Source organism: Lagopus muta, chromosome 4 (genome assembly GCF_023343835.1).
Source record: "Lagopus muta isolate bLagMut1 chromosome 4, bLagMut1 primary, whole genome shotgun sequence".
NCBI lineage: Eukaryota > Metazoa > Chordata > Aves > Galliformes > Phasianidae > Lagopus > Lagopus muta.
Genome location: NC_064436.1, coordinates 19,704,419 through 19,731,274, shown reverse-complemented (window position 1 = coordinate 19,731,274; position 26,856 = coordinate 19,704,419). Strand labels below are relative to the sequence as shown.

The window sequence follows — 26,856 nt, the reverse complement described above, 5'->3', positions numbered from 1 at the left end:
CACAACTGGAAGCTATTCCCTCTTGTCCTATTGCTAAAAGATGCCCATTACCATCTATTTCTAAGGCAAGGATTCCAAATCATCTAATACAGCTCAAGTCTTAAGCCTGCTACACATTTCTGATTTCCCCTTCTTCTTTTGGTCTCCCATATGAAACCTGTATTGTAGCTCCAGCATTTTGTGCTCTCTCAGTACAATACTCCTCACATTTCTGCAACAGCTGCTAACAATTTCATACTTCCTTTCTTGGATTATCAAACAACATCAGCTTGCCTATCAAGCAGTGTTGATAAAGTCATTTACTCATTGCTTAGATTCCTTTTTGGACACTCCATTCAGCTCCATAAAAAGGCGTTTGCTGAACTGCTTTTCTGGGGACATTTAGTGCTTTCCTAGTGCACCTGAGAGCCTTAGCTACTGTTTCACAATGATCCCACTCATAACCTTCTGCACTCCTTCCCACACAGATACCTCTCAGAACCTCAGCTGTTTGTAGGACTGCCTTATTTGCACTTTGCAGCAAATACTGCTTTGATGGTACGCAGCACCAGTCTCCCCTGCACGTCTGTTTGATGACAGCAGCCACATCTTGTCTTATGTTTAACACAAACCTCACAAAATTCACCAAGCAAGTTCTAATCTGTGTAGAGACGTTGACTTGAACTGATGTTACTGAAGTAACAGGAATTATACCCATAGGGATCTTGTCCCACTAATGTCACTGAAATGGGCTAGTCATGAAAGTGAATACCAGAAGTTGAAAAGAGAAAAATATAACATGCTCCTGGATGTTCACAGTCTCACATTTCAAGACTTTATGTTTCCTAACATCTTTAAAGTAACTTTTCACATCACCCAAGTCTGAAAATTCAGCCATTGGTTTTTTCACTCATTGTTTTTATTGAGCTTGTCTGTAATGTAATGGAAGTTGTGATGAACTGAGGAAGGGAAGAAACACAACCCTCAGACTCCCCCAGTCAGCCCTACTCACTTATCCCACTTCTGACTTTTCATGACATCAGTAGTCAGAATCAGGGAACTGGCTGAAAATTTCAAAAGTCTCTTAATATTGCAGGGATTCCTTAGCCTCGGCTCAGACACATAAATAACATCCTGAATCAAAATTGCTACTTATCACCATAGATGGTACAGAACTCATGTTCAATTTTAGCTTATACAAAGCTAAGGAAAATTGAGTAACGAGATGTCGCGTATTAGAAGTACACAAGCATTTCATAAAAATGGGAAAAGGTTTTCAAACCATCCACTAGGAAACAAGGTGAAGCTAACCCATAACTACAAACATTCAGGTTGACTGAGCTAGCAAGGCTTGCACAAGCTCCATCAACTTTTCCTTCCATTGTCTCAAATATTTCTTATGTTTTAAAGAATGAAACGATTTGCTGAAAATCTACTGCAAAAGCAGTAAGCTAAGCCTCCCACCATTCAGGTATCTTCTTGATTTCTAGAGATCTACACCAGCAAAGAAGGAAGAATAAGGCCAGGCTTCCCACATTTTTCTTTCTTGTAAGTCGCACCCTTAACATCCGCATTCAGATGCTCAAAGAAGCAGACTGAAATTCACCTGAGCTCAGCATCCAGCAGTTCTTAATGAATTCTCTGCCCTTTTTACCTTTTTTTTTTTAAAAAAAAAAACATTCACTGTGAGCAGCTCATCATTCCGTCTCCCTGCACAAGACCCTTTCCTTCTTTCCATGTAGGTTTCTGAGCATTTTGCCTACAACCAAACAGACCTTCCCAGCACAACTCTCAATCCCTCACAAAGCACAGCAGCACATCTTCTTGCTCTCACAGCCAACCTCTTTCTTCCATCTCTCCCTTATTCTTGCTGCCTCTGCCTGCTGATTGCCAGCCAGCTCTCGGACCTTCCACATAGCTTGTTATGACCAGACCAGCTTTTCACTCTGATACATCATATCAGATTTGCAATTATCTTTTTTCCTTTACATCCTATTTCAACCCCTTTGTTTTCATTCTGGCTTTTGAATGTTGACGCTTCCCATCTTTCCTGCCTTTTCATTGTTTTCCCTCCCTGCTTCCCCTGGAAGCCCTTAATCACACCTGCTTGTCCTCCCTGAATCACATCTCTCTATCTGGTTACAGTTCTGCAGGCAGCATTTACGAGCAGGGATCTCTAGTGATGTCCTACAGGAATACGGTTTGGCACACTGTCTGGACTATTCAAGCCCTACTGCACCCCTGAGTGCCACAAAAAGCTCTACGCCGAGAGGCAGAACAGAAAAGAAATGCTTTACAGCCACTTTCTTGTATGCTATTTTTTTCCTCTCAGAATCCAAGGAAGATTTAGAACGTGTGGAGGAAAGATTTACAAACAACAATCAGGCAGGTAAATATTCTGCAATTTAGTTGCAGTCAAGGGAATATAGAAAGAGTGTATTTAAGGAAGAACAAGCCAGAATCCCCAGTGCTTATAACTCACCTAGCAATTTCAAATTCTTCTGGCGCATCACCTAGTTACCTCTGTACTATTAATACCATAACCTGAACCCACTTAGCCCTCTTTAGAACCGGCATACAAAACAGCTTGCTCTGGGATGACAAGGTGAGTGCCTGCCAAGAGATGCTTGGCATTAGGGTGCTGGCATCATGAGGCCCCACCACCAAGTCCAAGCTGCAGGAGAATGTAAAAATGAATAAACAGCCACAGGCTGCTCTCAGCTATTTTTTCTTTGCTGGTTGATTTTAGAAGAACACTAGTGTTACTCAGAAAAACTTACAACATTTTTATACTGATCATACCTACATAAGAGATGGGTATGGCATTACCATCCTGCAGTGCAGATTCCCAAGTATACTCAGAGAGAGAAATTACTTTGGGACCAGCATGGATGGACCCACATGGTCAAGCTGCATCCTCAAGGCCCAGAATCGTGCCCAAGATCCTCCCTCCCTGCTACACTCCTGATAAGACAATTCGACAAGGAGCAGACACACTTCACCTGGAACTCAAAATATCTGCATTACTCTGCCAACAGGCCTCCACTACCTACTCTTATGGTAGCATGCACATCCCTGTCTCATCTCCTCACTCTTCCAGTAGTGAGAGAAGTCCCGACTTAGAAAGGAAACAAACATTTATTTCTAAGGACCGAGACACATCGCTTATCTTACGTAGCTTAGTAAACTGGCCAACAGAAAAGCACGAAGAACAGTGACCAACTACATTTGTACAGAAAATACAGAAATTTTGGCTCTCAATTGAAGCCTGTTAGAAGATTGAAACCATTTACTGCCTCTCAGACTGAAGCTTCAAGGTGTGCTTGCACTGCTGTGCAGTATTTCACGTCACACAGGGCCACAGCCAGCCACTGAGCTGGAGAAGGCCCTCAGCAACTTACTGACACATCCAAGCCATCCTCTTATTCCTAGTTACACTCCTTGAAACCCCTATAAAATTTACCTGGAGCACAAAGAGGAGTTGTTTTTTGCTGAAAGTAGCAACTCCATTGTTACAGCAGCCAAGGACACTACATCTGACTTCCACATAAAGCTGAAGAGCCAGTATAGACTTTGTTTTGTTGTTTTTTTCCTCCTGGTGAGGACATAAGCCTTTGGAACAAAGCTCAAAGGGGAGAAAAAAAAAAAAAAATCCTGTCTCTACAATTAATGGATTTTATGCTGGGTTTTTATCCTAAAGTCATGGTTAACAAGAACACAAACGTGCCAAAACCTGATATTTTAATTAAACACTCTACATTTCTTACTGCTTTTTCTTACTGGCTTTGTTTGCTTTTTTGTGTGTGTATTTCTCTAAGGTAGCAAAGCTAGCAAACCTGCATACTTTTCAAGACACCCCTCTGCAATATGTAATTGAAACTCCTTAAAATATTTAGACAGTTCTAGGAGGGAATGTTCTGCAACAATAAATTACTGTAGTGCCATGGTAGCAACATTGGTGGCATGGCAGAAAGGGCAGAGTCATTTTTAAATATATTCTTAGCTACTTATAATTTTGTGTATATGCTGAAATTTTTCAGCATTAATGCCTAATTGTACCTTTGGGATGCTTTTTCTTCTTCCTTCCAGTTCCTAATTGAATTCAGTATTATAACTGAAAAGCATTTTTTCCCTAAAACTCTCAATTTGTCATGCCTGGAACTGAAGAGTTTTGTTTGTTTTGCTGTTTTAAAAGAAAAGAAGTTTGAAAAAACTCAGTTGGGTGAGAGTATATGCGTACAGTTCAGGTGCTTGTGCCTCAACCTGCCAACTTTTCCAGGCTGAACCTAGCACACGTCCCCATTAGGCAAGGACATGCACACACACCCAGCCAAGTGCAGAGATGCTCTCACAGAGCTCTGCTTCTGCTCTGAACCAAACGCCTCACAGCAGGCAGCCACCATTTACAAGGTATTTAATTCACAAGGCAAGACCTCTAGCATTCTTTTTCACTCTGTTTCTGAGAACAGGCCAGTATGTATCTGTACAGAGCTTACATTTTCACTATTATTTCTTACGTTTAAGATTGATGAAACAAGTCTTAAATATACAGAGTGAAAAGTAACTGCTTATCTCATATTTCTTTATCCTGGAAGATCAAATCACTTTTTTTCCAGATAGCTTAAAATCCAAGTCATGTGGGCCCAGATTTTAAGGTATTTAGGTGCTCAACTCCCATGCAGACTTAATGGGGTATTCAAATATGAGAGGCCTTCACAGCACTTAAAAGTCTATTCTGTGCTTTCACCACTTCAATTGTTTTTCAACATTTACCTTTCGTTTAGCTCATTCCAGACTTTTATTACTTTTGTTTATAGGTCTTCCCAGGGCTTCCTAGGATGTCCAAGGTTTACTTCCTCTCTTTTCTGCAATCTGCTTCTATGCATTTTACAGAATTACTGGGCAGAACACTGCCCTTTACAGGGGATAATGCCAGCAGCACTGACACATTGCAATATATTGTAAAAGCAAAGCTATGCTTTGCATCTTGGGTGAACCGCTGTATTGTGTGAAAGATTCTTTGAACACATATTCACAGCAGTGAAAGCTGTTGAACCATTACTTTCCAGTGAAGAGGAGTAAAACAAGGGATAAAGGTATCAAAATAGAAAACTGTGTCAAATTAATAAAACAGGTTGGTTTGATTAAAGGATATAAGAAACGCCTGGAAAACTAAGTGGCTGAACAGATAAAGTGATTTTTTTTTTTAACCAAAGCTTTTTAATACATCTTTAGAAACAAAGATGCTATGAAGTAGTATCAGATACACGTATACAAATACATATCTACACATACATACACACACACCTAACAGTGCTTGCAGAGAAGTCTTACTTTAGTACAGGCAATAGTAGTTGAAGCTATGAAGGGAACATGGTAAAACAAACCCATCCTTCTCTAAGAAGAAAAAAGACAGAAAGATGTCCTCTCTAATCTGTTAGAATCCTTTGTGGCTGTCAGCAAGAGCAAGGAGAGAAAAACCAAATGACATACATTATTTGGACTTTCAAAGGGTGTTTGACAAATTCCCCTCCAGAATGTCATTGCCAGAAACGAAGAGGCACAGTGTGGGAGGCATGGCGAATCTCAGATCTGAAGGTGATAAAGCAGAAAGGCACCCTGCACACAAAGGCATTGGCTCTAGCTTTGCTGCTCATGCTACCAGGTAAGTTACCCAGCTGGCCAGACCCCCATCCATTTGCTCACCCACCCACCAGGTCCTTGTGGGGTGCCTGGAGCCATGCTGAGGAGGTGACCTGCAATGAAGAACGCCCACAGAGGAATTTGCGATGAAGACAGTGAAATACAAAGCCTGAATTTCCAATTGACACAGTGGGTTTCATGCTATTTGGAAATACTTTCTAAAAAAAGAGTACTAAAGAGTAGAAAAAAAATTGAAGAAATGCTCTGTATTCCAGTTGCAACGTGCTATCTGGATAAAAGTGCATACCTGTGTTTCACATACTCCCTTCTCCCCACCCCCCACCGCCCCAGGTTAAAGTAACATCAGAAGACTATATATTAGTATGTGTTCTGTCTCAGTTAAACCATGGCACTTTTCAGTGCACTTAACAGTACCCATAACAACAATAATCCAAGATATTTTAATTACAACATTCTTCAGGACTACTGATCGTTTATTAACCAGATGAAGAACACAGGAAAAGATTCATTGAGATATGTGCTCCAATCTACTCTGAGGAAAAGGTTGATTTACATCAGTATTTCTGATGCCACAAAATCCCTATTAGACAGAGAATGGAAAAGGATACCCTAAGAAGTATGGCGTCTGTGCCTGCTATTACCCTTAGAGAAACCCTCATGTTGAGCAAATGACAAGGGACATGTGGAAGTTGGAAGACGCGCTCATTCTGGTTAAGAAGAGCTGACGGGGCCAAAAAGCAGTCCTGTTTTCTTATTATATTGACTGAGATTCTTGCAACCTTAAGCTACCACTCCCAGCATTAACTCAAGGGCACATATACTGGAAAAATGTATTTTTATTGCGAATAAATTATAGAACTGAACCACAATTGAAGATGTGTGAACAGCAGCACAGACTAGAATGTATATTTAAAGGTGAGGGAAAAACTGGCAAGGAGAGAATGAGAAACTGATCAAGACAACATCAAAGGGTAAGTTACAACAATTACAAAAATAAGTGACCTGCTCATTTAAAAGGATAGGCAGGTGAGTCTTTCTCCAGACCCTTGTTACTGGCACCTGCTCTAGACATTAAATCCAGCACTTTGCTTTGGCAATGCAAGGTCTTACAGAATCACAGAATATCTTAAGTTGGAACAGACCCTTAAGGATCACCGAGTCCAACTTCTGAAGCAACAGGTTATGGGACACTCTGGAATGGGAAAGGACAACAAATCATTGTACTGCAATACAGAAGACCATGCTGTGCCTTGCAATGGGTTCAAAAGATCACAACTTAAAGGCAGCAACATTTCCTTTCCCTGAATAAGGCTGCAGGTAGAGAATCACATCCACTTTAGTATGTTACTTCACTCATAACACTGCTAGGAGCAAACCTACCAGAGAAACAGAGCTTTAGAGAGAGAGCCTTAACAAGGTAGTCAAAATGATCCACAGGAATGATGAACATCCCTGAATTTTTCTTTTGGGAATTATCTGCATTTCGAAGAACTTCAGATTTTAGATGACAAGCCTGATTTACACCAATCTTGGGGTCACTGACAGCCAGGAGACGCAGCCATGTTTCTGCAGCTCCAATATCATGTCCCCTAGCCACTGAGCTGTTAAGTGCAATCTGAAATTCCCAGGCAGAGATTGTCCTAGCAAAATTTGACAGTCATCACGGCAGAGTGTATGCAGATAGGGCTCAAGCATTTAGAAAACAAGAACAAACAAACCTAAAGAAGTAGTCCAATATTTCCTCATGCCTTGCTTCACAAACGTTAAAATCTCTTTAAGAGTATAAGATAGGTTGCTTCACAATATGAGTTGAGACTTTGAAGTCCAGAATATCACTTTCTTACACATGAATCCATAGTGAGAAATCTCTGAGGAGGAAGAGGCATACTCCATGAAATCTCAGTAAAAGGCCTTTCAAAGCCACCTGAAACCAGAGCTTCCCACTCTCTTCCAAGTTAATTACTTACCCTCTTAGAAAAAAAGCAGCAGAAAATTGCTTACACATGACCTGAAAGAGCAAGCAACATAGGAATGAAAAAGGAAATCAGAGCTCAGAGAGCACTTTTGCTAAGAGGCTGTGCAAAGGTGGTGGGGAGAGACAGAGCTAGTGCTTTTACTGTTGTAGGCACAGAGGGATCCCGATTTCCCAACTGAACCTCAGGACATCAATACAAGAAAGATAAGGAATAGACAGATATTAGTTTCCATTTCAAAAACAGTTCAGTCATCTTAATCTGATTGGACCACGTTAAGGAAAGCAAGCATCATCTAACTCTCCTCTGCACGCTCCTTCGCATTCAGCTTATTCGCTACTTCACTTTCCAAGTTTTCTATTGCTTATTCAATTAATGAATCTTCCCCTCCCAACTACAAGCAAACGCAGCTTTACGTTTAAATTCCTATTCTCAATTGGTTTTGTATTTCAGCAAGGTACATGTCAGCCTGGAAATAAGACAAGTGGCCATTGCATGGAACACATCCCACACACTGAGTAATTTACAGGAATTTGAAGAGAAAAAGCTATTTATGAGGAGAGAGCAGAGGAAGGGAAATAAATAAGAAAGGGAGGTGAGAAGACTCCTTTCTGTTTCCCTTTGCTGTCAAAACTGAAAAACAAGTGCCAAAACCCTTGCCCCATGTTCGCATCGGCAGTAATTGCATCCACGCACACACACCTCTGCAGTGGGCAGACTGTTGTCCCTCCAGAAATGCCACCAAGGGCAAGTGTGCGCCCTTCCTGTGCTGTCTGGCAGGGCTCCATCTCACTTAGTACAGGCTGGGGTTTCCTTACTTGGTCTTATATTCTGCCCTGCCTCCAGCCTCCCTGGTTCTGATTCCCTTTTTCATTTTCAGTCATCTCCCATTTTCAGTTTGTCCCACTAAGACAGTGGAAATGGAGAAACATCACCCAACGGGAAACAGAGCCTGGTTCTCCTCCACATAAGCACAAGCAGCAGCTTCCAGTCCTTTGATAGTTGTCAATTTTGAGTAATCCTGGTGGGTCCATTTAAATCCTTGTTAAGGGCTCCCTAATTCATTAAATATAAATCCAGCAGTTATTTGACTGCGTAATTATTAGGGATAATTTGCAATTAAGCGATTGGCCTGTGATGAAGGGACAGATAATTCATCGGCCTGCTTTGGCATTTTCACATGGGGTGGGGGTTAATTAAGCAAATCCAGTCAGCTAAATGTCTCTCTTCCTACTATATTTTCTCCCACCTTTAAATGCAAACCAGACCTCATGCAGCTGTGCAGGCCATGGGAGTCTAAGCCTATTAAAGAAATCTTTTAATGGCTGTAAAACTACCACTAATTGAAATAAAGATATTTTCACACTATTTTTGCATTGTGAAAATCGATCCAAAAAAATTCTTAACACAATACATGACAAACTGCACAAACTGCTCTGCCTGACAAGTGCAGCATTTAATTTGCACTAATTAGTCTAAGGTGGGGGCAGTGTGAAATTCATTAATTCTGTGGCTTCTGCATTATGAGTTGCATGTTTACATTTCCAAACTCTCAGGTTCTCTGCAACTCAATCTCCAGACTAAGGGGAAGAACATTTGAGGCTAACAGGAATTCCACACCTCTTTGGGTGCACTCAGACTTTGATTTTTGAGTCTGCGATTTGTTTTCTGCTTGCCTCAAAGCCTGTAGCTGGATTTTACACTATGTGGTCCCTTCCTTTCTCCTGTTCTTGGTCTCAGCTCCTGTCTGACAAAAATATTCATCTGGGTGGCTCAGGTCACTGTGGGACAAACATGAACAGAGCAGCAGGTGAAGTCATTCAAGAAGCAATTTCCAAACTACTTTATGTTCTATAAAAAAATGTAATAAATCCTCCGTATCGACTAAATCTGAAGTTTTCATGATGCTGTTCCAATATTTGCTCCTATAATGATATCAGGAGATGTTCATTAAAGATCTAATCCAGAGCCCCACAAAAGTCAACAGACAGACTTTTACCGACTTCAGAAGGCATGAATATGCTAGCTTCTATTTGTGTTATAGAACACAACACTCCAAGAATCATAGTATTGGCAAAATTGTCTTACAAAATAAATCATCTGAAGTGAACAGTGCAAAAAAGCACTATAAAACACATCAGATGAAGCAAAACATAAGATACCTGCAAACTAAGGTGCAATAATTATATTATATATAGTTACTGGACATACTGCCAGGGTTGAAGACGATCCACTGTTTCCAAAGCTACAGGGTACACTTATAAGCCTAGAGCAATAATACACTGAGAATAAGGGGAAGCACAGCTGACAAAGTTACCACAAACCCCATTTATTCATTAACAGTAGTAACGGCTACTGAGGCAATGCCCATGCAAGAGACCGTGCCACCTGCCTCTTGCACACAGGTGCCTACCAAACACCTCATTAGTCACAGAATGAAAGCAAAAAGACACACTAAAGTTCTCCTACCTCTTGCAAACCAAAAAAAGAAATTGAGACTAACTGCTTTCTGTAGCTGAGCAACAAGGGACAAGTTATCCAAAAGCATGGAAGAGCAGCTCCTAGAACTGGCAGGAGAAGGACAGGCCAGAGCAGAAAGGCGCCCAAGTCCTTAGGCTAACATTTACTGCTGGATATCCAGTGGGAGGCAGGAAGGTAGCGCAGCCAGACAGGGGGCCAGAAGTACATTAACAAAGGGGAGTGGTGCAGGCACAAGAAGCCTGCTCAGGTGGTAATTCCAGGACTAATGAGAGAGAAGCCATTATCTGGAACCTTCCAGAAAATGGAAGTCTACAGGAACAGTTTCCTATGGGAGACTTTTAAGAGACAACAGAAGAGAACAGGGGTATTTTAATGGTATAAGTATGGTGAAAAATGATGTCCTCCACCATACCTGAAGGAGGGGGTGAAACAAGGCCTGTTTGCTCCCCTTCAGGGAGATTAGCTAACCACAGGCTAACTACAGTCCAGAACACAGCCACAGCAATAACCTAGTTGTGAACAACAAAGACAGACCAAATGTGTAGGTTTATAACAGTCTCACTGTTATAGCAAGCATTTTGTTAAAATAAAGCCATAAGTTAAGCACACAAAAAAGCACATGTGAGCCCTCCATTTAGCAAGGTTTCCCAATTGGCTGTGTGCCCCTTGTTAACTTATTTGTGTCCCTATATTTCAGGACACAGCTGGGGCACACAGCGTCATCAAGAAGTACTATTTGATAATGGTGTAGTACTTCGGGCGGCTTTTAGAAAGCAACAGATTACAGCATTTCTACATATGTAACATTTCCATACCACTTAGTAAGTACAAGACCAAAACCAAGGCTGTAACTTCAAAAGCACACAGTTAAAGTAAGACTGTAAGACCGAGACACAAAACCACTAACTAAACCATCTTCCAAACTCCGGTAATACAACGGAAAGCACAACAACGACAGCAGAGCAGCAAGACCCCGAGCTGCAGCAATGAAGATTTGCTCAAACACAACAGCAGCAGGCACAGAAATAAAGGAAAGAATATTCTTACCTTTAGAAGATCTCAGGTACACAGGGAGCTCCAGAGAGATACCCTCACCTCCACAGCCAAGCCTTAAATGAAGTCTGGGAAGGGGTGGAACCTGGCTCCAACCCTTCTTGTCACTCAGGTTCATTACATGCACCTGAGCTCTCCTGGGTAGGCCCCGCCTTCCCTCCAGGTGCTCAATCACTGGTTCAGGCTGTGACAGCATTTCCACTGCAAACATCTTCAACAGTACTTTGGCTACATGGAGTAGGAAAGGCACTTTAAAAAGAGTGGCCTTTAGCAAGGAGCAGATTTCTTTCAGTGTACTCTTAAGCCTGTTCTTAAAGTTGTAGTCAGGCAAATATCCTTACAAGCTAAGCACTGTGCTACTGAGATATCCTGAATCAAAGCTAAGATAACATAGAAACAAACAGTGTGGATTTAGAAGTCGTGATGCTTCATCGCTACAATCAATTTAATTACTATGTTAATTTCTGCTCCGTTTGGAAGAAGAAGTTAAGCTAGCAGTCTCATTATTTAAACTAGAATTTCTATATACCTTGAAAGAAATATCTTCAGATTTTCCTAGCACTGCTAGGAGGCACAGCTGCCAGTATCAAGTAAGCATAAGGAGCTATAACTTCTAGGCATTGTCTTGTTTAAGAAAGCTAAAACTTGAGAGGTTTAGCCCAGAAAATGAGGGTAGCATTTGTTTTTTTTCTTTCTTCTTTTACCAGTAAATGATAGAACAGAAAGTCTGCTCATATAATCTGCATTCTAAAATCACTTTGTGAGTGACACAACAGCCGTTGACTTCAGTGTGCTGTTTCTGTGAGCATCACAAACACAAATGGCCCATAACAAAACAGTTTTGATAACTTTTAAATGAGCAGCATGATCAAGTGATATCTGGCTGGTTTTCATACATGTAAACCCAAGCTATCTTTGTAGCATGATTCAGATTCTACTTGAGACTGAAAAGAATTTAAATATCTCCTTGGCTTTTGAATACATAAACTTTTGATGCTTTCAGTGCCTTTTTGCCTTTCCAAGTGCATTTTTTTATCTGAAGAAATGTCTGCTTAAAGGTGGACCCTCTTTATCTCCATGTGCAAGCACTCATGTTCTGGGCACTAGGCTCGTAGTATTATATCTGTGCATTTACCTATGCATGTGCCTGTCTGATTGTTAGCAAAATAGTGCTGGTCTTGCATAAGGACCTATCTGAGACTCAGATGAGAAGAGGCACCTTCAAATCTGCTATTAGTGGGAATTGTTTGTAATTTCACACTATTTCATTCTAATGGGAAGCTTCTAAAATCACAGTTGCTCTCCTGGAAAGGATTTGCACAGCTCTAACAGAAAAGCTACACTAAGACGGATGGGTCTAGGAATGTCTCATGGCCTTCCTGAGCATAAGTTATGTTACTAAATCAGCATATTGATCTGGGAACACGGTGTCCTGGAATCCTGAAAATGTCAGGCACAGTTTCAGTGCTTCACTCCTTTAAAATCAAATTAATTTAGCCAGCTTCTATGGTGAGAGAAACTATGATGTCAGATACATGCAGGCAGCAGGGCATCAGGCATTCCAAGTCCCACTACCTTTAACTGTTTCAAATGGAGTCACCCACAGGGAAGCATCTGGGCTGCCACTTCAATCTTCCTTGCTGGAGACAACAACCAAGGCAGGCAATCTGTATCTTTGCTTATGCAAAATCAGGTGTTCCAGAGCTTCTCAGATCTCCATGGATCTCTGGGGATTCCAACCCTGAAGCTCTGTCAATGGGGCTGAGAGGTAAGATTAGATGATTACACGTGACAATAGTAATCCATCTACCTTACCCACGGGGCACATGAGATTAAAGGCTCATATAGTACATGCCCTTTTACTATGATCTCCAGTTCTGTATATATGTTTAATCAAATATGCTAATCCACAGATATATGGCCATGGCTGCAGAATGTGGTGCAAGCAAGACGCTTTCAGCACGTGGGACTCATCAGCATGAATATGTTTGCAGGTATTAGCCATGCAGATTTTGTCTTTGGAGCAGTTAGATATTGGCACAAATTGCTGCAGTGGAAAATGGGACAGTTGGAGAAAATGTACTACAAAGTGGACATTTTCTTCTTTCCTAACTTGACAAAACACACAAGGCAAGCATACTTTGCACATAAGGAAAAGGAATAATTGGAAAGTTTCAAAGCCTTTACATTAGAATGGAACTGGTCTGCACTCTTGAGGAAGTAGCAGCACATCCTCTCCTCGCCCCACTCAACATCACAGCTACCTTTGATTCCTGCACCACAAGGACTGCACAACATGCGCAGTGCCCACAGACACAGCCCCCCACCCTGCCCTGTGGCACAGGAGGAGCAGGACTGGCTGTAGCTCTACGGGCACACAGCTCCATGGAGTATAGGGCAGCTCCATGGCAAGGAAGGGGGCACTGGAGCAGAGGCCAGGGGAAAGCAGCCTCCCAGCCTCCTGCCTCCTTCTGACCTGTGGGCTCACCTGGTCGGACAACCACCTGCTTCCAGGCTTCGCTGTCCTCAAGCTGGGCACCCCTCTTCTTCACTGAAAACTTCACCACAGCTAACAGGTAAGCCTCCAGCTGGTTACTACATGCTGCTACAGGAACATTTTAACTAGCCATTCTTTATTAGCAATCCTAGAGGTGATGCAAGAATCGATACCGTGATCTGAGGGTCACCAGTGTAGAGACAGATACATCAGGAAACTGCAGCCAGAGAAAGAGACAACAGGACCTTTGTCTGACCTGTACCCTTTAGGGAGGAGGTAGGCAGACTGTTATCTACTGTGAGAGAAAAATGCACAGCCACAACTCACCGATAGCACGAGCTAGCAAAAGGTGAAAAAGAGCTGAATATGTTATCAAGATGACTACACTTTCTACACTAGATTTCAGCAGAGCAAAGCTGTACAGAGACAGCTTGGCAGCTTCCCTGTCCTGCTTCTCCAGGCAATGATGAAATAACCACCCAAATTTCCTCGCTAGCATAAACTGGAGGATTCATATTGTTCATATTTGAAATAGGATTATGCAAAGGAGAGCTGGATTGTAAGTTGTTTGATGGGGAAAGAGGAAAAGCAGTTCTCAGTCCCAGTAGGACCTAAACTCCTTTAGAATAATATAGCTAATACAGCAAAAGGTGATGTTTTCTCCGAAAAACATTATAGACGGCAAAATCCCATTCAGCATTTACAGAAACTGAGCAAAAGGGAATAGAGATCCTGGGAACCTATTTGGTTCAGTAAAGAGAATGAGTAGCAGGCAATAAAGCACAGCATCACGTGGAGCACAAATACCTGTGCCTGCTGCAGCTAATACAAACAGCTCCCTCATATACCAGACATCCCTTTCCATTTGTCCCACTTGCCCTGCAGAAACTCCTCATGGCTTGGCTAAATATAGACAGCTCTGACTGCACCAACAACCAGCCTCAGTTCCAGCTCTCTGCTTCATATTTCTTATTGAAGCAACAGCAGCACGGGACATCATCAGGACCCTGATATTCATCTTGCCAGTACAAGGAAATGACCTGCATCCTCCTCTGCCTCTGCTCCACGTGACGTTTCCTCACATCCTCCCAGCTAGGGGCAGGTGATTCCCTCCAAGACACTTCAGCTCTGCCATTGGGAACGTTCTCAGTTCTGGCTGCTCAGGCATACAAAGATGTTCAAGAATATCATTAAATCAAAGCTAATCAGATGGTTCCCTGATCATCTCAAGCTACTGTTCAGGCTTCTTCATTTAAAACCCTGCATAGATTTGGCTTAATCTCTTTCACAATTCTTCCCTTTCTGATTCCTCTTCTTATCTAACATCGCTTTTTCTTTGTCATTTCCCATGCCCTTCTGACACAGCCTTCCTACAAGTTTTCACCTCATCTCACCATTGATTTTCAAGCCTTGTCTGAGGATTTTCTCCTCTGTGTCTTAATTTCTCTCCTTGAAAAACAAGATCTATTTCAGCTCCGCTTCCTCTGTTGAGACAGGGAACAAGACAAGCATGCTACAGTCACACTTACATCCTAGCCATAGAGGGCATTGCTTACAGGATAAATTGAGATGCTGCAATATCATCACTCTGTTCTGAAGCTTTATATGCTCCTCAGGTGGTCTTGTTCTGGTCCTTCTGCATAAGCCAGGATTTTACAAATTGCAAGAAGGTTGCTGTTGATGCTACACTCCTTAGTGTAGCATCATACACTGAATCATTACTATTCCTTATTCCCAATAATTTTCCCTCCTGTAATGCATAAATAAGCTGGTATTAGCATAAAAGCACAAAACCTGCAGACCTGTGTTTGGTTTGGTATTTCTTGTTTTTCACACCCTTTCACCGTTGCACTCATTTGCACGCTGAACCTCCTTTGTAGGCATCCATGGATTTCTATCATCTGAGGATCAGAGTGCTATGCATCCATCAAGAAGCATAAAATATTCACAGGAAGAGAATACAAGATGAGGAGGAGGTCCATAATGCATGTGTCAGAGACACAGATGTACACAGAAAAGAAAGTTCTGCAGACCACAATAAAAGTTTACTCCATGGCAAGAACTGTGCATTTGTCCATGGCTGTCACAGATTTCATAGAACTCAAGAAATCCACCCAATTTTAGAAATCCAAGAAATTTATCTTTTCATCCACATAAAATCAGAATTTTTCCATAAAAGCTCCCATAAAATCAGGCTACTTCCCTAGCAGATCCTGTGAAATTATGTAGAATACTGCCATTTCTTTTAGCCCAGTATCTCACTGCATGTCTCAAAACAATTAGACAACTTTGGCTACTGCACCTTTGCAGTTTTCCCTTTCAGAAAGAAAAAGGTTATGGCAAAATATAACAGCAGTGAGAATGCTCTTCTGTAGGAGAGAAACTAAAAGCCCTCAAATCAAACTTACAGAAACTTATGATTTACATACAGTCAATTGCTACTAGTTCAGTAGTAATTTCAATGGAATGTTCCTCATTTGGCTATGGAGAAACTGATACTATGAGGACACTAGAATGACAGTGTAGTGAAGTTTGTAATGAGGATCTCCACTTGACTTTTCCAGGAAAACAGGAAGGGACAAAGCTATCACCCCAGTACATGAACAACAGTATGACTGCAAAAGAGAGAGTGCACCCAGAAACAACTTGAGGGGGTAAATGGCAATGTGATAAATTCATTCTCTAGGCAGACTATTTGTTAAAATTAATTCTCACTCCTAACAAAGAGGAGAGTATTCTTAATCCTCTCCCATTGACCATTGAGTCATTTGTTCTAGTTAGTTGACAAAAAATAAAAATAAAAATCAATATATCAACTCCGACTCAGCCTCAGTCAGCAGACATCCCAAATCACAACACACCACGTCCCATTATTGCAGCTCTTAGTTTTAAGCAGGGCACTCATACATTAGCAAGAGTGCTGCCTGAGTAAGAAGCAGAAATTAAGGCTGTTTCCCTACCCTCCAGTTACACCTCAATTCAGAAGCAACACAACCATGGCTGACAACAGGATTAAACCCAGGCAGTTGGCCTGAACTCAGACCTCACAGAAGGCAAAAATAAATAATTAAGGAGAGTTGGGAGTGCCTCTGAGAAACTTCCAAAGGACACAGACACCAGCACAGACAAGGAACAGAATATGTAGCAGCAGGAAGATAATGACCTAAAAAGAGCAGATTAAAATGCCGTTAGATAAATTAAAGGTCTTCAAATTGACTGGGCACAATGAATTTCAACCCCAGATTCTTAAGTAGCCACTCATGCGATCTCTAAATCACTGGACAGTCAGTTCTGTGAGTGCTGGTGGTGGAGATGAGGTGCCCAAGGGCTGGAGGGGAGCAAATAAGACCTTGCTTGGCAAGTGGGGGAAAGCAGAGCTGAAGACTTAGCAGCCAGTCAATTTGTTTTCAATCCTCAGAAAAACACCAGAACGAGTAATCAAACTATTTGTAAGCGCCTAGAAGATAACACTGAAATGAATAGCTGCTAGTATGGATTTGTAGAGAATAAATCCTGTCAAATCAATTTAATTTCCTTCTGCCATAGGGCAGCGGGCCTCGTAGACAGAAGCAAAGCAAGAGATGTCACATTTCCTGATTTAGTCAAGCTTTTGGGGCTGTCTCTCTCATATGCACAGCAAGGAAACACAGCCAGAATGAAAAAGTTACAAGACAGATACAAAGTGGCTGAACATGCAGAGAAAGTTACCGTTTGCCCACAGCCAAAGCAAGCCACCTGGGGGAAGATACAAAATTGCTGTGGATATGATTCTGTTTGGTATTTTCATGAATCATCTAGACCTCAAACAGCATACTTACTGTGCTCATGGACTACACAAATGGGGTGCGTAGGGCAGCTGCAAGTAAGGAGGCTCCCAGTTTGCAAAGACGTTGACAAATCACAGCGGTGCCAAGAAATGGCTGAAATTCAATGGGGGAAAAAAAGGGGAAGAGTGCAGGGTAGAGACAGACTCATTGGAGAGCCCTGAAAGAAAAGGACTACAAAGTCCTGGAAGAGGACTACAAAAAAGATAAGGAAATGTTGGGGTCTTTAGACGAGTTCTTGAGAAGGCAACGTTAAAACTCTTAAGTGCGTAGGAGATTGTCATGCCCAGCGTTCCTGTAAGCTAGAAAGCCCAAACATCAATGGGTTTAACTTGCAGCAAGACAGATGCAAGTCAGACTTAAGGGAAAAATGTTTGTAATAGTAACAATAGTGAAGCACAGGAATGGAGCCTGGGAAAGCTGTGGAGTCTCTATCACCAGATGTTTTTAACAACAGCCGAGGAAAAAAAAAATCCGCCAGGAATGCCATAAGTATAACCAATCCCAGAGAAGGGAGATAATTTCTTCATGCTCCTTCTAGCCCTGCTTGTCTAGATGCCAAATGTCCTCCTATGTTTCAAGGCCTCAAACCACCGAAGCGTATAAACATACAAGTAATCCCGTTGACTTCAAAGCAAATACACACGGGTTTAAGCATACACTTAAGCAATTTGCCAGATTAGCTCCTACATGCCTAGGATTTCCAGCTTAGCCAAAGGAAGTATCTTGCAAGAGTGGCTGCTTTTGTTTAAACTCCCCTAGATAGCGATCGGCATCATATTTAAAATGTGGTTTCCTGGATTTAAGCGACAGTGCATAGGAGAACATTACTTACATTACAGATCTGTGGTACAGCCTTCTAAACAACTGTTCACTTGCATGGCCCCTATAATGCAGTGTCTGTGTTCACTGAAGCTGGCTTGGGGTGGGAAGTCCAAAGGAGGAAATAGCACGTAAAAAAGGCAGTGTTTCTACTCACAGGAGCGCTTTTTATTTTTTTGGAAGCCAGGCTCCTTACAGACAGTTTCAATATGTAGTCTCTATTATGTTGAGAACACCAGATTATAAACATGTACAGAAAAGTGAAAGGCTTCCTCTAACTGTCTCCCACACCTCCTTCCGTATGTTATCACCAAATGTTTTGTCGTATGCTGATTTTCAGCAGATATCATTGGAATCAACATTTATTTAGCCCACAACTTAGCAGGGTTTGCTACAGGTTATTAACCATCTTCTCACTCTGTCTCTACCGTATTTCTACCATATTTCTATGGGGGAAAAAAATAGTCTCAGGTCCAAACATCATCAGCTACCATGTCACCATGAAGGATCAGGGTGGTTTTATGCTCCATTTCTTTGACCATTGCACTGGATTTGAGTCTGAAGCATGCATGGCAAAAGACTGTAGGACACTTTGGTGTGCCAGTAGCCTTACTAAGTAAGTGGCTGAGCAGGAAAAGCACATTAGATGCAGCCTTTCCTTGCCCTAGCTGCGTAGGAGCCGCTGCCATTTATTTTGTCATTGATTTACACAATAAATCCTTCTATAAAGATTAGGTGTACATATTATAAGCACTTGAAATTATATATACCTCCATCTATCTCCGAGCCTGAGAGAACGTACATCCCCTAGCAACAACACATCTCCTCCTAAGCAAACACCTGATTAGAGACGAGGCATTTTTCAGAGCCCTGGAGCCCTGTGCAAACTAGCTCTGGTGCACTATCAGGTGTGGACTTCACAGAACGGATCCTATAAATACACAGAGCACACAAGGATTAACTCCAACACCGCTGGCATGATGAGCACCAAGGTGCGGTGCTGATCTGTAAGTCTCACATAGCCAGAAACACATCACCTAAAACTCCAAGGAGAAAACACAGTCTGGAGACGCCTCTGAAAACAGAAAGGCAGCCACCAAAGTTAATGAGCTGCCACTCTTAAGCATAGAGAAAACGCCATTAAATATAAAAAAAATCAACGTGTTTCTGAAGTTCTCTCAGGCACAGGTCAGCACAAGTTTCCCAGGAAACCAGGAATTCCCACAAAGATGCAAAGAAGCTCATGTGCAGTGAATAGCAGCTGATCCAGGCACAAATGGAGGGCAAAGAAACAGGAAACAGAGAGAACCCCCTGCCTGTGCCCAACTCTGTGGGCCTGCTTCCCACCCTGCCCTCTACCTGGGCTGTCTGCAGCTTCTACTTGACTGCTCGCTCCCCAGTGGAGAGAAAAGCCCCTTCAACTCCTCTTTGTTTTCAGGGCCATCTGAAAACACTGCCTGTGAGACTGGCAGCCCTAGCACTATGCCTGCTGCCACTCACCTCTTGCATTATGAGAGCCAATGAAGGCTTCAAGTCAATAGCCTGCTTTGTGCTCGTGACCCGACATGACAATTCTTTGTTTACTTCTACAAATGATTAATTTCAAGGCATCTAAGGGTTTGCTATCCCTCTGGAGTGACGCCCTTTTAACATATTTTATTGTTACGCCTTATAGTCAAGATACAGAACCAGAACAGCCCACAGTTACCATTTAAATCCAGTGATACTTCACACTGCGCTCAGCTCATCGAATCTTTTGACCTATCAATCCAAATAATGTTTAAAAGCTTGGATGGCAAGAGGCTGTCTGCTCGAGGCTGCCGACACACACAATCCCTGTATAAATCATAATATCACTGAAGTCACGAAAACTGTGAATTTTGGTGTCAGCTGTGAAAATATTCCATCTGGTTTCTGTCTTGTAGAAAAAATGTTTAAAATCTGTCTAAGTACAGGAAGTTTATTTTTGCTTCATCAGCGCAGCAGAAGTAAGCAGGGTAAGACCAACGAATAGTGCCTCAGAGCCCTGCCATTGCTCCAGGTGCCTGCAATGTTTCCAAAAGAGCATTTCAGTTTCATTCAGACGTCCAACAGCACCGCTATTTAATTTCATGCCCTTATTGCAGGCTGAGCAATCCACCAAATGAATTTGTAGCAGTTTCTCTTGAGGATATAACAAAAGCAACCATCGGCCCTGTATCATCAATTACCTCAAGCTGACTTTGACAACATACTGGGGAGGAGGATGACACATCTGCATCTACATAAAGGTGCATTTATTTCCCTCTCCCACAAGACCACGGGTGTCCAACCATGCGGCTTCCCTGGGCCACAATGAGTGAAGAGGAATTGTCCAGGGCCAGATCTACAAAGGTTGTCTGAAAGTAATGCCTCCTAATTGTTCCCATGGAAACTACAACCAATACAAAGAGCACAATAACTGCTTGACAGAGCAAATTCTGGACTACAAAACACCCTTTTTCAACACAGTCACCACCATAGCTCTGCATTTTCATCAGTGATGAACAGAAACCTACAAGCTGCGCTCATCGCAATCTGCACCAGCAAAGATGATGCACTATCTCAACTCTTTCTACGTAGTCCCTCTTGACAGGGACTAATTTTATGCTTTCACTTTATTTCTCTTCCTCATTTAGGTCATTTATCTATTTAATGGAAACTGTATAGAAAAATTATGATAAAAAATTACATGAGAGATATATTACTTTTTAAATCACTATCATTACCCCATCCCAGACAACGTGACATTCAGGAAAGAGCCCAACATTCATTTTATTTATGCTTTTGTCACCCTCCTGAAATTCCCAACTGGAATCTCTACACTCTACCAGTCAGACCTAGTATAAAAAGAGACCATGAGGCCAACGTGAGAGGGAGAAAGCTGTGCTGCAAGGGAAATTCACGATTTCTGAGGACAGAACAATTCAGAACAACTTTCAAAGGAGTTTAAAAAAGACCAGTGCCCAGAGAACTGGGCATGCTTACCTCCTCCCTGGATCTCCTCTCCGCTAAAGACTGCCTTCCTCCAGCCCCAGGTTGAACCAGAGGGGGCTTTCAGGGCATCTGGAGGCCTCACAGCACCTTCTGAACCAAACACCTGCAAGAAGACTGATTGTGAGTGAAAGGGCTGTCAGAATGACTTCATAATTTAACAAAAATGGAATGGCGTAGGTAAGCCTTGCCAGTCCCAGGTTCCTGTACCAGAGCAAGCACTTTAAAATGAAGCAGAAACTCCATTTCAGTCAGAGAGGCTTCCCACAGAAAAAGCTCATTTTCACAGGTTTTAATCCACTGGTAGAGGTGCTGCTACCGTAGTTGTTACAGCAGCCAACTCTCTTGTTTCCAATCCCCCTCTATCTGACTGGCATTCCCACACCACCACCAGCCCAGCAGGTGCTCTGTTCTCCAGAGGAGGTGAAGAGGGGCTGGAGCAGGCAGCAGGCACCCTTCTCACTTGCTTTCCTCTCACTGGTGGCTCCCAGTTTTTTTCCCCCTCCCTACTGCTTTTTGTGTGCAGGTGGAACGAGGGGAAAGAGGTCTTTAAAAAATAGTGGGGAACTGCCACAGTGATTTCAAGATGGAGCACGCAATAGCTATTTCTGATTGTGTTAACCCAGCCATAATTATGTAATTATCCACAAAAATTTAGTCAGAATTTTGCATATCTAAATCATTAACTTTAACAATTGACAGGCTGCTTTGATTAGTATTTTCACAGACTAGCATAGCATACATTTGTCAGCTTTCCTATGATTACTTGTAATTTGGAATTTGTTTATGCAAAATGTTTTTATTGCTTGTTTGAGGGGGAGGGAAGGAAAGGAGGGCAGAGCAGACATGTTTATCCTGTCAGGAGCATCCTACAGAACTTACCAGGGTTGCAAACGTATTTTTGCTGTGTTTCAGTGTCATTAATTTGGTGAATTGATACAGTAAACACTGGCTTGTATTTGTTAACGGGGAGAAGAACCACGAATGAGCTCCAACTGCCATGTGAAATCTTTGATTTTTAGATGAAAATTTAAGTAAATGAATTCAGAAGCACCTAGCACTTTATGTAACACCATATTTTCAGTCTATTGCTTTCCAAAAACAATACTGATGCACCATGCAATCAGTGTAAACATTTTAAAATGCTTCTTGTGTCAAATACAATAATGCCGGCTCAGCCTTTTCATTCTGTGCTGTAATCGATATCATAATTTAAGATGCAGTTTATTAAGCTAAGCAACAATAAATGATCCTACCCTGCACCTGCTAGCAGGTCAGTTCCGACGCTAAGCTCTCTGACAGAAAAACCTGAGAGCTACACAACCTGTTCTTCACAAGGCAAATCCTAATGGAACAGAATTGTGTTGACACGAGGTACCGCACTGACTCTGTTCTGTGGTGTGGAGATTCCTGAGTTAGCAGCTGGAGGTGAAGTGCCTGAAGGGTGTTCATTTTCCTTCTGCTTCCCTATTAAAGACTGCATGGACAAAATGCATCCTAAAATACTGCATGCACTACTTCCAGCCATTTGTAGTACTGCGTTAGCGCACCCATTTTTCTGTGGCTGGTGGAATGCTGAGTTCATTAACATTCACCTGACCTCCGAGAAGAGCAAGGAAAGCATGCTTTGACTTCAAAACCAATGACAGATTGTGATTTGTGATTTCATCTGCCCCAAGGCAGCTGCAGTTTGGTAACTGCAGTTAAAACTTGCCTGTTTCCGTCATGATTCTCAGGGCTCCCTGTAATGGCTACAGCATAAATGCAGAGGCTATGCAGATCCCACATATGCCTAATAGCTTCACCTAGTTAGGCCTCAGTTTTCTCCATCAGAAGGGAAGTTTTACTTCAGAGATTCATTAACAATTAATGGGAAAGGCACATTTAGATGGGTAAGATTATATATATTTTTTTAAATCCTAAATCCTTTTATGTATGCGCAAGTAAATACCATACTCTCATTCATAGATTATCTGAGCCCCCATCACTCAGCACTCAGGTGTCTGAGGCTTGGTTTTAAAATCTTGCTTCCTAGGTACAGCTGACTGCTGGCATATTCACTACATCAGCTCTCCAAAGGTTGGCTTGCTGCTTGGAATTCACAGGGAGCAGCCCTGTCTGTCTTTGTAGGAATTTTGGCTGCATGACTGAGTACATGAAAATCAGGGAAGCCAGAAGAAAAGAATGATCTGTTACCTGAGTTTCTTTTGCCATTTGAAATCCACTGAAAGAGAGGCATCTTTGTAGCACAAGCTGTTGGCAACTCCTCTCTCCAAAGCACATCATCAGTCCCAAGCTTGCAGTCTTTTATTCTTTTAATTTTAATTGGTAGCTCCTGCCTAGAAACCAGTTGGGAATTGAATTGCTTGTGCATCCCCCATGCTCCAGAGCAATTGCCTATATATTCTGCGTGCCTCCAAGCAGTTGCCAGCCTGCTTCTTGTGCTTCCTAGTAAATGCCAGTAATCTGTGCACTGGTATGTAAAACTTACAGTACTTGATTACGTCAGGAGAGAGAACAGCACAAAATACAGTGTGTTCTGCTATTTTCACCTTAGCATATGTGCTGTTTTCCAGCCTTCAGCCACAGCACTGTGAGCAGCTCAGCTGGAGGAGGGACAAAGAACCCTTAGCCCTGGATTTGCACAAGTTCATGGGTGGCCCAAGGGATGTCCTGAAATTCTTCTCTCTCCCATCTTATATCTTGCCTGCCCATCCTACTAGTGTTGACATAAAAGTAGCTTCGCACTGGCATCAGGATTAATGTCTCTCAGACATTTATTTGCTGCATATCCACTGTTTCCTTGTGAAGCTGAATAGTCTCAGGTTCTGCTCACCCCATAAGCTCTTCTCCTTCAGCCAGTTAAAGGCAGAAGTAGACTATGTTGGTTGGCAGGAGCAAACAGAAGCCATTAATTAGAAAACTCATCTCTCCCTTCTAGAGCCACTTGTCCATGGGCTCTCTTTCCAGTCTTTTTTTTTTTTTCCTCTGCATAAGTGGCATGTGCTAGCTCAAGAGACAAACATGGAAGGAAGGGAAGGATAGGAAACCAGAGTCTTTATAATAATGTTCCCCCCATCAGCACAGCTCTCCAAGCAAATGAGGAACAATAGCAGTAACTTACTTCCTCTAACAGACTGATGGAGGGAAGGAAGTGCTACTTTCCAAACCATCAAATCCTGCCAAAGCAAAGCCTCATTACACGTCACACTAGGCTAAGCCTAAAGGCAAGCCAAGCCATACAGAATGAAACAGGTATTTCCAACATTTGTTCATCAGGAGCCGCAATTGTTCACAGAAACCAAAGTAAACTAGATTGGATACGTTCAGAGATTGACTACCAGACATGAATCTCTGTGAGTCAAGGGCCTTTCATCCCTCATCAGAGAATGATCCACAGCTGTCCTGTGCTTTCTCCTGTCGTGGAGATACATTTGTATTCTTCTTACTCCTCTGTATCCTTTTTGGTAACATCACTCCTCTCCTTCCCTACCTGCTACAACAGCTCACTCCATCACTTCCTGTGCCTCCACCTCGGCTGCCTCCAAACTTAGCACCACACAACCACAACAGCTCCCATGCCATTAGTGCTCTTGTAATGCAGCTGTGCTTTGATCTGCGGTAAGCTCCACACTGCCTGACTTCACACAGACCAAGAGATGGCTGTTTTGAACTCTCTTCCATTCCTTTGATGCCCACAGCAGTTCTGTGGTTTAACCTGGCATCAGCTCAGCACCGCGCAGCTGCTCGCTCACTCCCTTACAAGTGGGATGAAGGAGAGAACTGGAAACCAGACAGAACTTATGAGTTAAAAACTATTTACTAAGACAGAAGAAGAAAATGGAAACACAGATGCAATGATAGCAATATACGTAACTGCAATTTACCAACCAATGCCCCACCAGCAACACAAGGACTCACTGCTGTTGAGTGACGCCCACCAACCCCCCAGCAGTAGCCAGGCCCCAGTTCACAGCTTGTGCCTTTATGGCCCTCCACGTGGCATCATGGGGTACAGAACAACACTGTGCCTAATTCAGGCACCTGTGCTGGTTCTGCCCCCTGCCTCACACCATCATGGCTGCAGCTCTTCCATGTCGTGGGTCAGCACCTCCCATGGCTCTCTGTTTAAACAAAGGTGATGTCATAAGGAGATCAGAGAGGTAAGCTCAGCTCTGAGTATAATTTGAGCCTTCTGGAGCCATTCTTTAATGGTTAGTTCCAGCGAAAGTCCAAATGCTCTCCCTTTAAATGGCCACAATAGGCTTGGTTTAGTGTCAGTACTGTACAAAGGAGATCCTGAGTCACACCCTAATCCTTCACTCTGCATTGGACAACAGTACAGTCCCCTGAAGGGGCTGACATGAGTTGTGCTTCACCCCCAGATTCCTCCCTTTTGCAGTGCGGAGCTGTTTCCCCTGCTTTACACAGCTTGCTATCCCCATACACTCACCAGGATGAAGCTCCTCCCATTTCCCCCTACCTGACTGTCCCCACCTCACAGGATGTGAGCATCTGATATTTCTCTAGGTGTGCAGCCACAACGTTCCTGCTTCTCCCCTCCCCCCCCCAGGACAGAAATAAAAGGCTTGCTGAGGAAAGGGTCTGGTACAGAAACAGACTTACTCTTCTTCACTCACTTGCTTAGCCAAGCTGAGACCAAGACTGGCTGTCTGTTAAGCTTAATTCTGTCATGACTGGGACAATCTCATTATAAATTACAAGTTTCCTCTTCTTTTTTTGCATGGTAATGACAACTAAAATAATCTAAATTAAATATCCATTTTAGTCATCTTTGTTAAAGGAGAACGCTTATCAGATTTCTTACTCCCATTCTTCCACATCCCAACCCCAAATTCTTGTTCAGTTACACTACAGTTGGAGTTTCAAAGGTAAAGCAAGGAATTCTTCATAAAGAGTCCTGAGGTGTATGGTACAAAACATCATTCTCACAGTAACGCTGTTCACCAGCATTACTAGTTTCCCTCTAGTTTCCATCGATGGTTATGCTGGGATTCATCTGAATGAATATTTGACCTCTAAATCAGGGCATATGCCCACTTCTGTGTGAAACATATACTGTGTCCTATGAGCAAGCTAAGTACATTAAACTCGAAAGCAGAGGCACATCACAACTGGAGCTCCCGAACAGGCTGGGGGTTAGCTGGGACTCACTGCCTCCAAGTGAAGCAGGGCTGGGCTCTGAATCCTTCCTCCTAAGAACCACAGCTGAAAATCTCCCTGTTTCTAACACAGTGACGGATCCCTCTCCCCCTTCTCTTCCAGACATTTAAAAGGAATGCTACTTTCACTCCCATGAAATACAGAAAAGCAGGAACTGTCTTTTCTTGCCAGCAGAAAAAGCGGGGGCTGTCAAGACACCTAAATCTTATCGTCTTACCTGTACTATGGGGTAGGGCTTTTTTGGGTGGCTGCAGCTGTGCTGCATAAAAAACACATGAAAAGGAGCCACTAAATCTAGGCAAATCATGTTGTCTAACATAAAACCGTACACATCACTCCTGAATGACATGGCAGCCCAAAAAGTGGA

At 42.5% G+C, this 26,856-nt stretch overlaps 1 long non-coding RNA gene across 1 annotated transcript in view; it reads right to left on the bottom strand.

Moving 5' to 3' along the window:
- The window catches only part of LOC125692105 (uncharacterized), a 95,207-nt gene that overhangs the window by 50,238 nt on the left and 18,113 nt on the right, over nucleotides 1-26,856 (bottom strand). The window contains exon 4 of the long non-coding RNA XR_007376465.1: nucleotides 21,300-21,411. This is a non-coding gene — a long non-coding RNA (uncharacterized LOC125692105). The remainder of the gene's footprint in view (nucleotides 1-21,299; nucleotides 21,412-26,856) is intronic.